At 40.8% G+C, this 12,464-nt stretch overlaps 1 protein-coding gene across 14 annotated transcripts in view; it reads left to right on the top strand.

Moving 5' to 3' along the window:
• Window positions 1-12,464, top strand: part of RAD51B (RAD51 paralog B) — a 914,255-nt gene that overhangs the window by 565,568 nt on the left and 336,223 nt on the right. The window lies entirely within an intron of this gene.

Raw genomic sequence — 12,464 nt, forward strand, 5'->3', positions numbered from 1 at the left:
CCATGAATCTTAGCCATGAAATCATGTTCACATGTATTACAAATCCATCATTCTTTCCTATTTCCCCATATATCCTGTTTTCTTTGTCCTGTCAATTGTCAAATTTAGCTGCTGGAAATGATCTCTTATTTTGGATTAGGAAACCAAGTCCTAATGACCGTAAGTGACTTTTCAGAGTCACACAGCTAGTTAGCTAGTTAGAATCTGACTCACCAGAATTCCAGTCTTTCCACTTTGCCAGATAGTCTTTACTGGGAAATACATTTTTACCTATTTCTTAGAAGAATTTACTTATGTGAGCTTCACTTAAAGCAATATTGGTCTATTTCCTAGTTCCCTTAAACTGATCATGGTGCATTTCTGTTAAAAAAAGCCATAGAGTCGGCCGGGCGTGGTGGCTCACACCTGTAATCCCAGCACTTTGGGAGGCTGAGGCAGGCAGATCACAAGGTCAGGAGATCGAGACCATCCTGGCTAACATGGTGAAACCCCGTCTCTACTAAAAATACAAAAAAATTAACCAGGCATGGTGGCGGGCGCCTTTAGTCCCAGCTACTTGGGAGGCTGAGGCAGGAGAATGGCGTGAACCCAGGAGGCAGAGCTTGCAGTGAGCCGAGTTTGCGCCACTGCACTCCAGCCTGCTCAGGCGACAGAGCAAGACTCCGTCTCAAAATAAATAAATAAATAAATAAATAAATAAATAAATAAATAAATAAAAAGCCATAGAGTTTCTTTATAATTAGGTTCTAACACTACTTCTTCCTATTAGTCAATAACAGTGCTACAATAAGTGGATTGGGTTAAAATGAAAATCACCAATTGAGTCTCTACCCAAAACCCCTTCCGGTTGCTCTTATTTAGGAGGAAACAGCTTCTGCTCTGTTTCTGTCCACTCACAAGACCTCTCCTGCATGGAACCCTGTCCACAGTTTCTATCACTCCATCTGTGCTTACTTCAGATTATCTCTGAAACAATCAGATGTAATGGCCAGTGGATGCAAAATACATATAAAGTAAGATTTGGGATGAGGAGGCTCAAGGGGGATGGATATGTAGAGAAAAGACCTAGGAAGAACAAGAACAGGGACTGGCAGAAAACACATTCTGAGACAAAGGCCATTTATTTAGCTCTGGCCAGTTGGTTTATCTAGCCTGACATTTCTCAACCTGGGCACTATTGGCGTTTTGTGCCAAATTATTCTTGATTGTAGAGAGCTATCCTGTGCATTATGGTATGTTTAGTAGCATTTCTGCCTCTTCCCACTGGGTAGATGCCAATGGCATCCCTTCATTTGTGACAACCAAAAATGTCTCCAGACATTAGCAAATACCCTGGGGAGTGGGAAAGGGAGAGAGAGGAAGAATTGTCTCTGGATGAGAATCACTGATCTCACTCAAGGTTTTATCTTTGACATCAGCGCCATAAGATATTTTGTGAGAAGACAGAGTGGCCTTTCTAATTCTTAAAAGTTAGGGTTCTACTCCAGACATTCCTTATCTACTGCAAATACAAATTATTTATTTGCTCATTCATTCAAATAACAGTTATTACGGATGACACTATGTCAGGCTCTCTGCTAAGTCTAGGTGAAAAGACAGAACCTCCCCACAAAGACTTAGAACTTAATACTCTTAAAAATCCTAGTCATTGTAGTTGATTTGCTCGCCAATGCTAACAAAGTTAAGACTTTGAGGTTGTGTTCCCTTATCTGGCTTTAACTCAGACCAACCATTTCACTGATTGGACCAGCACAATGTATCCTGGCTACTCTAAAAGTCACTTAAAAAAACATATCCTACTGGTGGTATGTTGATAGTTTCCTGGGATATGAAGGTGGGCATGGTTAAAGCTGAAAGGACTCTTAGTGACAAGTGAAAAAAACCTCTTTGGCAAATCACTAGCATAGTATTACATGGCTTTTTTTTGGCCCAGCTGGGTGCAGCCCCCTTTAGACTCAAACCACTGTTCTTCCTGATAACACATGGCCTTATTTAGGTTCATTGTATTTATTTAGCTTATTTTGATTCCTCTTTCTACATAAGAAACCACAACTGGAAAAATCAATTAATTCTTAATTTGCTCATAAATTTCTACCCATTAGAAGGAACCAAGGACTCTTGTAATTTGGCACAAATTTCCTTTCAGTATTTTTAATCTCTTTGGATATGTGCGAGTTGAATTCTCTTTAAACAACATGAAAATATATAAGCTAATTATATAACTTTTAAAAGTATCAAAGGGAAGACTCTAACATCCCTCACTGAAGCTTTTCCAGAATTTACCATGTGTACCGGTGTACCAGTTGTTCTCAACCCAGGGCAGTATTGCCCCCAGAGGACTTTTGACAATGTCACAGATGTGGAGGGATGCTACTGGTGTCTACCCAGGGACAATGCTAAGCATCCTACAATAAACAGGATGGTCCCTCCAACCAAGACTTATCCAGCCCAAAGTGACAGGGTGCTGAGGTTGAGAAGCCATGTGGTATATAACACAGATGTACACACTGGAGGAAACGTCACTGAAGTAGATGCTGGTCACTTACCAGTTTCACTCCTTCAGGATATCCTCTTCTTTAAACGAGGAGGTTGTGACTAGTTACTTCCCATGAAAAGCAGCTGACCCTTAGGGTTGAAAAGTATGTTTATTCCCAATAGCAGTGAATGAAAAAAAAAAAACCATAATGAATTTCTACTTGCAAGAATGCCATCTGTGGTTTTCTCCAAGTGTTGCTCTCAGCACTCAGTGTTCAGGGTCTTCTTCACCTGTGCATTCTGCTGCCCTGCATTATCAGAGTTAGAATCGGGTGGAATACAAATATTTCCCCAGGCATCATTTGGTCCACAGCTGATGCTGCCAGCTAGTAAGCTGTGGAGTCTTACACCTGGTCAACACTGGTTATTTTCTCCTTTTGATTACAGCCTGTTTTACTGTACTACTATGTGTCAATCCCAAGGACCTATTCTAGAGAGACAGAGTGAGCAGGTTGCCCCTGAGAGGGTCACTGGGTAGGGAAGCTTGGGAGTGTGGGTGCAAGTGGGAGTACACTTTCCACTCACAGGCTTCTTTGTCAAGATACATGTTCTATTTGTTCTGCTGAGTAATTCAGTAACCACTGAAGTTTCTTCTCAAGTCAGCTTTTCACTTTGTCAAAGCAAAATCCATTTGCATCAATGAAGTTTATTTTAATTTTTTTCTTATGATCTCAGAATGAAATAACAAAGAATGAGGGAAAAAGTAAACCTTTTAACAAAGTGCATGAATCAGGAATTTTTTTTAACCTTATTTTCTTCTGGAAAATCTTGTTGTTTACGTGGTTGGAACTTTATTATTACACAGATTATTATAAAAATGCACCAACATTCAAAAGTACAAGGCAGGATTTCCCACAATGGCTATGTCCTGGCTGGCCTTGTTGCTAGCTGGCACAGTAATATGCCACCTGGAAGCAATGACCATTGGAAAAGAAGCCAGGAAAAAACCTTATGAGAGGCACAGGGCAGTAGATAATTTGTGAAGCGGTCGTTTGCCTCCCAGAGTGGCAAGGCTGGCATGTCTGGCCTAAGTGTACACTCACGTCATTTATCACATCCTCTGGTAGCAGCGCCTCTCTCCACTGCCTGTGAAGGAAACTGTTGCACAATCCTGAAGATCTGACTGAAGGAAACTTGTCTTGGGATCAGAATTAAGGTTCCTTTTTCTTGTTTTCATTTCCGAGTTGCAAGTTATGCCCCTTTTTAGCGTTCCCATACCCAGCTGTCTACATTTTAAGCAATCGTTTTATGGAATTATATCTTAAATGTAAAATAACAAGAATTCATTTAAAATAACTGCTTTCCCTCCAGAACCAGAGGTATCTCACCAAAGCTGTCTGAAAGACCTCCTCCCCACCAGTATACTCCAATTGTGGGTGACAGTTGTGTTTAGAAAGTAGTGTTATAGCTCCTTTTATGTAGGATGATTACTCTGTGGCCATGACCTTCTGGGATGAACGGAAAGGGCTGGACAGAGTTACACAGCACGACGACAGAGGAGAAGCTTGTGGAAGTGCATTGCAAACAGAGATGGGCGAGTTAAGTTACTCAATTGCCATCTGCCTCTATTTTGCTAACTCATTAGTTCGGACACCACATTGTGTTAATCCCCACTTCCCTGGCTCTGAGCTTGGTCCAGGTCTCGGGGGAACAGTGAGACTGCTCAGCTCGACCCTCCTGTCAGCTGGGCCTCAGCTTCTCTGCATTGACAGCATGCCAGGCCTGTTACCTTCGCTGCCACATCACATCAAGGTGAAGTTTTCTCCCCAGCCCCTGGCAACAGAAATTGAAGCCTTTTGGACTTCTCTCATTCTTCCAAAAGACTTTTCTAGGCAGTGGGATAGATTTTCGCCTTTCACCCCCTAGCACTCTCTTCCCTTCCAGCACCCCTTCAAGGCAACTGCAATTTCAGGCTGACCATCTTGGAAGTTTGATGGCACTGAGTACCACCAGCCAAATGCTCTCACATTTTCTGTGCCTCTCAGAAGAAGAGCCCATCTGGCAGCTAAGAACCAATGAGTGAGGCCTAATTTGTCCCCCAAGACTATACGAGAAGGGCAGTCTTACTTCTGGACCTAATCTAGCATTACGAGCATCCAGTGATGACCCTTACGGTACTTTCTGAGAGTAGTTGCTCATAATCATCATTGTCTCTGCTGGTGGGCTGACTGGGATACGCAAATTGTTCCTATCAATTTATTTTGACCTCTCTGGACTTCAGTATTCTATGTGTGAAAGGGTATTTTCTGAGAATGATTAGATAATTTGTGATGTCTTTTTCAGCTTTAAGTATGAAAATGATATGCTAATTTTATATGTTGTCAGACACTACTCTAGGCATTTAACATATACAATCCCATTTATTGGTACCCAGGAAGTAGACACTATTACATCTCTGATTTGCAGATGAAAAACTCAGGCACTGAGAGGTTGTTTGTTCAAAGGCAAAGGTAATAAGTGACAGCCCAGAGATTGGCTCCCGAGTCTGTGCTCTTAGCCACTTGTGGTCACTTAAGATAGTCCCTTAATCACTTCATTGCTCTATTTCCCGTCTTCTTTCCAAAGTCTGTGGGTTCTCAAATGTGATCTCATCAACATTTAGGGCAGTATCCTTTGGAGGTTATTGTTGCCCCTTTTTTTACAAATGGGCACTTTGAGATAAAAGCAGGCCACATACAAGCTATTGGCAGAACCCAGGAGTCCAGCTTTTGTGCTGTGGGTTCCATCTGCTATGTGTCTCTCCCAGTCATAATTAGGATGATCAGAAAATTCAGATATAACCTGCTTACCCCTTTCAACCAGGGCAAATCAGAAACAGCTCCATAGACAATTGGGTTAAGTTTCCAACTCAAATGTTGAATGATCTATGCAGAATATAAAGGCGTTTACAAGCCAATGACTGATACAGATGCAGCAATAACATACCTTTCCCCAGTCCTCTCTTTGCTGTAAGGCACCCACTGAATATCTTACACCTCTCTGGATAGCAGGAGTTACAGCAAATTCTGCATATGCCCTCCCACATTTAGCACATGCAGGGCTCATCCAAGAATTTTAGCAGCAGGGGATGATAGAGTTTGTTCTGTGGTTCTTTCTGACTGTCTCTGCCCTGATAGTGCCTAGTACCTGAGTGGCCCTTCCTCTGTCCTCTAATCCCACTGGATTGCACGTGCCTTTTAGCACTGGAGGTTCTGAAAGCCAAGCAAGAACTCCTCCTAATGGCATTCAGTACCTCTTTCTTCCCAGTCCCAGGAGGGGTTTCCCATCAAGTAGAGGGAAGGTGATTGTTTCTACCTCTCATTTAGTCGTTCCTTTCCAACTTGATGGTATACCACCTGCAAAGCTATCCCAGAAACAGATGAAATTTAGGATGCCCGAAGACTGGTTTGTGACATAGAAAAATTGGAATTGAAATGAAACTGCACATTCATTGATATCACCTCTCCTTTGTGAGTCTGGACCTAATAGAGTGGAATGAACAACAATACTGAAATACCAAACTTATTTATGCATTTAAGTCACCAAGTGATTTGGGTTTTTGTATCAGGGATGGCTGTTGCTTTTCCCTCTGCAAAGTTAAACTACTGACCCATTTCCTCTCAAATTCCAGTTCCACGTTTAACTGAAGACACACAGAAATAAATGTGTGTTGGCAGAAAGACAAACCCTGAGATGAAGCAGGAGGTATGTTGGCTGATAGAAAGGCTGTTATTTTAATTTCTTTTACATTGCAGCAGTCTCAGATGGATAGTATCCAGGTAACTTGTAGTGCCTGCATCTTATTAAACTCCTGTTTGATTCAGAATTTACAGCTAAAATGCACCTGGAATACTTAAAGTAGGAACTAGACTTTGGTTCATTTGTTCTCAAAAGGGATGTACAAATCGATTGCACAACCTACAGCAAGTGGCATAAAAACCTTCAGAATAAGATGATGGCACGTTTTTGTTAATAACTATATTTCTTGATTTATAAATTCAACAATGCTAATTTAGTGTTTACTGTTTGACAGACATTGTGCCTCTATAGCAGGATGAACTCACAGGCATGTTTTCTATACATCTGTCTCTTTTTATTGCATGTGACAGAAACCATACTCAAAGTAGCTGAAGCAGAAAGTAAAATTATCACAAGGATACTGGCATATCTATAGAAACTAAGGACTGGGATGCAGCTGACTCAAAGAAGAGATGGAACCAGTGTTAAATAACATTAAGTTAGTTGGTCTCACACTCTCTTACACACACACTGTCTCTTACACACACACACACTACCACTACAACCACCAAATAGCTGCACTGTCGCTACATAGCCACCACCCACATGTAGCTACTGAGCACATGAAAGGTGCCTTAAGTGTAAAATATGCACTGAATTTCAAGGACAGTATGAGGGAAAAAAACATAAAATGTCTTAATTTTCATATTGATTACACGTTGAAATGATAATGTTTTGGATATATTGTGCTAACTAAATATATTTGACATTTATTTTACCAATTTCTATTGTTTTCATGTGCCTACTGGAAAATTTTAACTTACATATGTGACTTGCATTGTGTGTGTGTGTGTATGTATATATATATATATATATATATATATATTTTTTTTTTTTATTGAGGCAGGCTCTCTCTGTCACCCAGGCTGGAGTGCAGTGGCACAGTCTCAGCTCACTGCAACCTCTGCCTCCCTGGTTCAAGCGATTCTCCCACCTCAGCCTCCCGAGTAGGTGAGCTTGCAGGCGTGCATCATCATGCCCAGCTAATTTTTGTATTTTTACTAAAGACAGGGTTTCTTTTGCTGTGTTGGCCCAGTTGATCTCGAACTCCTGACCTCAAGTGATCTACCCACCTTGGCCTCCCAAAGTGCTGGGATTACAGGCATGAGCCACCACACTCAGCCTGGACAGCGTTGTTCTTCTAGTTGGTTTTCCTAAACATCTACAGCAACATAAATCTCCCCATGCCTTAGTTAGCCTGATTTAGTTGAGGAACACTGAAGGGACAATCAGAGACATATATCACCAATCAAGTATATATCATTCTATTTCATCCTTTTCTCTCTCCTTTACTGTCCCTCATAATTTCTACATGAGCCGAACACACACACTTCTTTTTGAAAGTGAATGTATATATTCACTCACTTCAAAAATACTTATTGAACCCCAATTCTATGCTAGGTCTTACATCAGGCGGTGAGGATACAAAGTCCCTGCCCTCACAGAGCTTCCTTTCTAGCAGCCTCAGCCACTTTTAGCTTGTTTTCATGAATGGAGCCCTGATGTGGGAAGTGCACCTCCCAGCATGGCTGCATCTGGTCCAGGCTGAATGATTAACCCTTATAGTGAGTCTAAGTTGAATGAAAACTTGGATTTTCAGAGTCGCCATTAATACCATGTTGTCAAGGGAGATGGCAAACGATGTTGTTATTCACAAGTCGGGAGCCTTCAATGATGTAAATTTGTATTTCTCTTCCCATTTTTATGGAGCCATATTTCAGAATTCAGAAATGGAACTATGGAAATATGGCTCTCCCTGTCCCCAAAAAGAGTCCTTCTTCTAGACTTCTTGACAATATGTGTGAGGAAGCCTCTGGATTCAGTTGTTTTGTTTTTTTAAGTAACTTTTTAAATGAAGTATAATATGTAAACAAAAAAGTGTGTACATCGTAGTGTATAGCTCCATGAACTTTCTCACTGAGCACACATGTAACCAGCACCCAGATTAAGAAACATAACATTAATAGCGCCCATGGAAGCTCCTCCTTCCTGTCATGACCCCATCCCACCCCTCCACCCTCATCCCAAAGGTAACTAACTACTATCTGGACTTCTACAACCATGGATTAGTTTTGCCTGTTTTTGAACTTTTTATAAATGGAGTCATATAGCAGGTTCTCTTTGGTACTATTTTCTTTTACTCAATATTATGTTTATGAAGTTTATTCATGCTGTTTTCTTAACCCATAGAAAATATAGATAGCTCCCAAGAAGAAACATAAAAATTATAATCCTACTACATTAAGATAATATGTCAGTGTTTGTCCTTCTAGCCACTTTTCTATGTATATACTTATGTTAACTTTTTTTCCAAAATTAGACCATAGTGTGCATACTACTTTGTGATTTGCTTTGTTGTTTGATATATCAGATCTACCAATGTGTTCTAAATGTTGGTCTGTTGTAATGAGGCTATATTCTGAATTGACTAATAGGTAATACAGAAAAGTAGAAAATTATTTTTTAAGTACCCATAAGTATTTATATTAATCATTTTGTCCGATGTAGATTTGATCTGTCTCAGTCAGGCTTCCAAAAGACTTCCAAATAAAGGTAGCGAACAAATGGATCACTGATTGCTAGGGAAATCTGGTGATCAAGACCAAGTTGGGCCTCTTGTTTCTCAATGAATCTTCTAAATCACTCTCTACTGTTTTAAACCTAGGTATTCTGCGAATATGTAACAGATTAGGAACTGAATAATTCTGAGAATGGCTTGTTAGAGTCTCTGTTCAACTCTTGGCTTACTCTATAATCTGAGACAAGTCTGTAAAATGTTCCTTATTTCTCAGACGAAGAGCCTCATCTCCACATCTGTTTGGGATCATAAGAAATAATACTTACATAACATTTTGGAATCCTTGAATGAAAAGTTTTTTGGAGTTGCTGACTGTTCCTAAAATTTCCTCAACTAACATTGTGGAAATCCATTGTTGTGGATATAGTTGCTGAGCTAGGTCATAACTAGATTGCAAATCTTGAGTAGTGGAAAAATCTACGCCTCGAAGTTCTGGTCATTTATTTTAAAAGCTATTCATTTATTCCTAGATGTTCATACTGTGAGCTTAGCCTGTTATCATTTTGGTTTACTTGCTAAATATTCACATTTGGGGTCTTCATCCTTACCCATTTAGGATTGTATCTATTGGCATATGCCATTGGATTTTTCTGAGTGAGGTCACCTGGAACACTAGTGTTCTGACATTGAGTTTACACTGCAGGGGTGAGAGAAGTAAATATTCCTATTAGTCAGTAAAGCTTGAATTTATAGCCTGAGACTCCTCAGACACTGACTGTCTGGGACCCTTGGAGACAGACCAGCATTGAATGAAACTGAAAGGTAGAGAATATACTGTGGCTGGGAAAAGTGATGGAGCAAATCTATGCAGAGATACAATAGTAGGATATTTAAGAGTTGGAAGGGATATTAGAGGCCCTGTGGTCATACTTCATTTTTCAGTTGGGGAAACTGAGGCTTAAGGAGGTCACAGAATGAGTTAGTCACAGAGCTGGGTTAGAAGCTTACTTTAGTGTTTCACCAACTACTCAGATGTCTGCACTACTGAGATACATAGAGAAAGAGCGTCAGAGGAAGGATTAGGGTGTCCTCTAGACCTCATTACACTAATGCAGTCCCTGGTAGGATCTAAAGACGTACTTGTCTCCAAGACACCTGACAAGCTGAGAGTATTGATTCATTCTTTCCCAACTTGGGATTGCAATGGTGAAAGGAATTTGGCATTTTATCTAATCAGCATTGGAAACTTGGCTTTCTTTTGGAGAATTCAAAAGTTCAGTTTAGGATATGTTCACAAGATACTTTCCTCCAGAATTAGGTGGGAGATAAATTATTAAATTTATGAGACTTGTCTTTCTTTCTTTCTTCTTTCTTTTCATGTAGCATTTCTTTTTCACATTGTTTCTGATGACCCTTAACCCCTGCTTTTTAAATTCAGTTTCATTTGTGTTGTCACATATATATCAGTTGTTGAGTCTTTAGTATGCGGAGATGCTGAGCTTGCCCTTCCAAGATGTTGGAAGGTCAACTCACATTATGGTCTAGGTCCAGGAAACAAGAATATTTCCAACTCACTGGGGACCATCTTGGCCTTGAGCAGAAATGGGATCTGAATTATTACCTAAGAGACCTTTGTAGATTGTCACAGTTGGCAGCCTCAGGACTTGAGCTAATCCTGGAAATTCTTTAACTTCCCAGAAAGAAGGTTCCACAAGGGCAGGCTGAGGTCCTCAGAGAGAGCAGATGGAATAGACCTTACAACCAGTTGCCTTTACAACTGGACTTGGAGATAAATAATAACATTATACCCATTTTTTTTTTTATCATGAAGCCTTTGACTTTGAGGGGATATCTATTCTTTATTCCTTTTACCCTGTATGTGGAAAAAAATGCTCTGTATGAAAGAAAAGCAAGCAAACTTGTTGACTCAGTTCCCATGGTGAATGCAAGGCAGACCAGGCCAATAGAAACAACTCAGATATTACAAAAATGTGTTTCTTTCTGGCGGCTGCACAGTCAGTCCTTTATATCCAGTCACTGCAATCGCCCCATCACACAAAACCATTTCCAAGGTCATTATTCTGGTTGCGGGGGCTGCTTCCCCTACAAATAAATGTTGGTTTTACTAAATGTCCTCTCTCTCCAACTCACTTTATGGCAAATGAGGAGTAGCAAAGCATCATTTAGGAAGAGAAAGTGTAGAAAATCAGAGAGATGAAATACTACAGGTTTTCTAAAGGCTCAGGTTTATCTGGCTCAAGCAATACAAATTATAAACTATGGCACCACCTGTATAATCTGGTTTTAATTAACTTGAGGAAGGTACATCAATGTTATTTCATTAAAATCAAATTCTGTTTAAATGGAAAACCACCACTACAGGGCACATTGGGGCATTGTTCACTTGGGTTTTGGGGTTGGCAAGTAAATCTTGTATTTAGAAAAACCCAAGCAAACCCTGTTTTTTTGGAATCTTCTTATGCTTCGGAAGGCTTGTCATAGGTTCCTTGGAATGTAGGGGGTGCCCTGGTGAGGACCAAGGCACAGCTCAAGATGTTGTTTGCCAATTCTTCCTTTTATGACCCTTCTAGTCTTCTGTCTTCCTGCTCCCTGCCTGTCTCCATATCTCTTTAGTGCTTGGCCTTGATGCCCTATAGGACTCTCTCTCCCATTTGCCACTTTGAACTGAATGATTTGATCCCCACTGGGTGGACAGTGGATGACATAGAGCACTCTATAAACAAAGATGCTATTTCAGGCTTACAAGAGGAATGAGGCCCACATGATCACAAGGGGCTGGTGAATAATAGAACCCTCTTTTGAAACTCTCACTTCACCAATTACCTAAGAGCTGGGAGGAACCTGAAAGATCCTATAATCTACACACCTCCTTTTCCGAGGAGGACACTGAGATTCGGAGGTAAAGAAACTGGTCCATACTAGTGAAGGCTGTTTGAGTGGGGCCTCCCCATTTCGACTCATGCCCTTTCCCCTCCAGCCTGGTGCCCCAGTTCTGCAGACCTGTTGATTACAACACAGCCCACGCCGAGAAAATCCTGCCCTGTCAGCAGAACAGCTTTACAAGCTGACATAGGACATGTGTGCGTTTGGAGTCAGGAGAATGGCTGAGTTTTAGTTCCAGTTCTGCCTCTGCTTTGCTGGCTTCAGCGAGTCACTTCTCCTTCCTTTGTCTATTTCCCCTATTGGGAAGGAGAAGATAATGAACCTTTCCACCTATCAGGCTCACTTGAGTGTTATAAAGAATAATGAGGTGATATTTGTAAAGTGCTTTGAGCTGCTGGGAAAGAGGAGGGGGTGAGCTCCGTGGAAAGCATTATTAGCTGGAAGCACTTATCAATTGAGCTATTTAACAATAGCAGAGAGTAAGGATACTCAGAAATGAATTCCAGGGACTAGCCCTGCTTTGAATTTAGGAGGAGGATTAGTGGGAACCTAATAGGTATTCCGCTTCTCCAGTTTCTTCAGTGCACCGTCAAACTAGGAAAGGTAATTACATTCTTCTATGTCGGATTCAGCCCGGAGTTTCAATTGGGATGTCAAAGTGTGCTTGTCCTCTATTCTCATACTGAGGCTGTGTTATGTTGTGATTGTTAAAGCCTTGGGCATCTTCTAT

The sequence above is a fragment of the Pan troglodytes genome, chromosome 15, assembly GCF_028858775.2.
Source record: "Pan troglodytes isolate AG18354 chromosome 15, NHGRI_mPanTro3-v2.0_pri, whole genome shotgun sequence".
NCBI lineage: Eukaryota > Metazoa > Chordata > Mammalia > Primates > Hominidae > Pan > Pan troglodytes.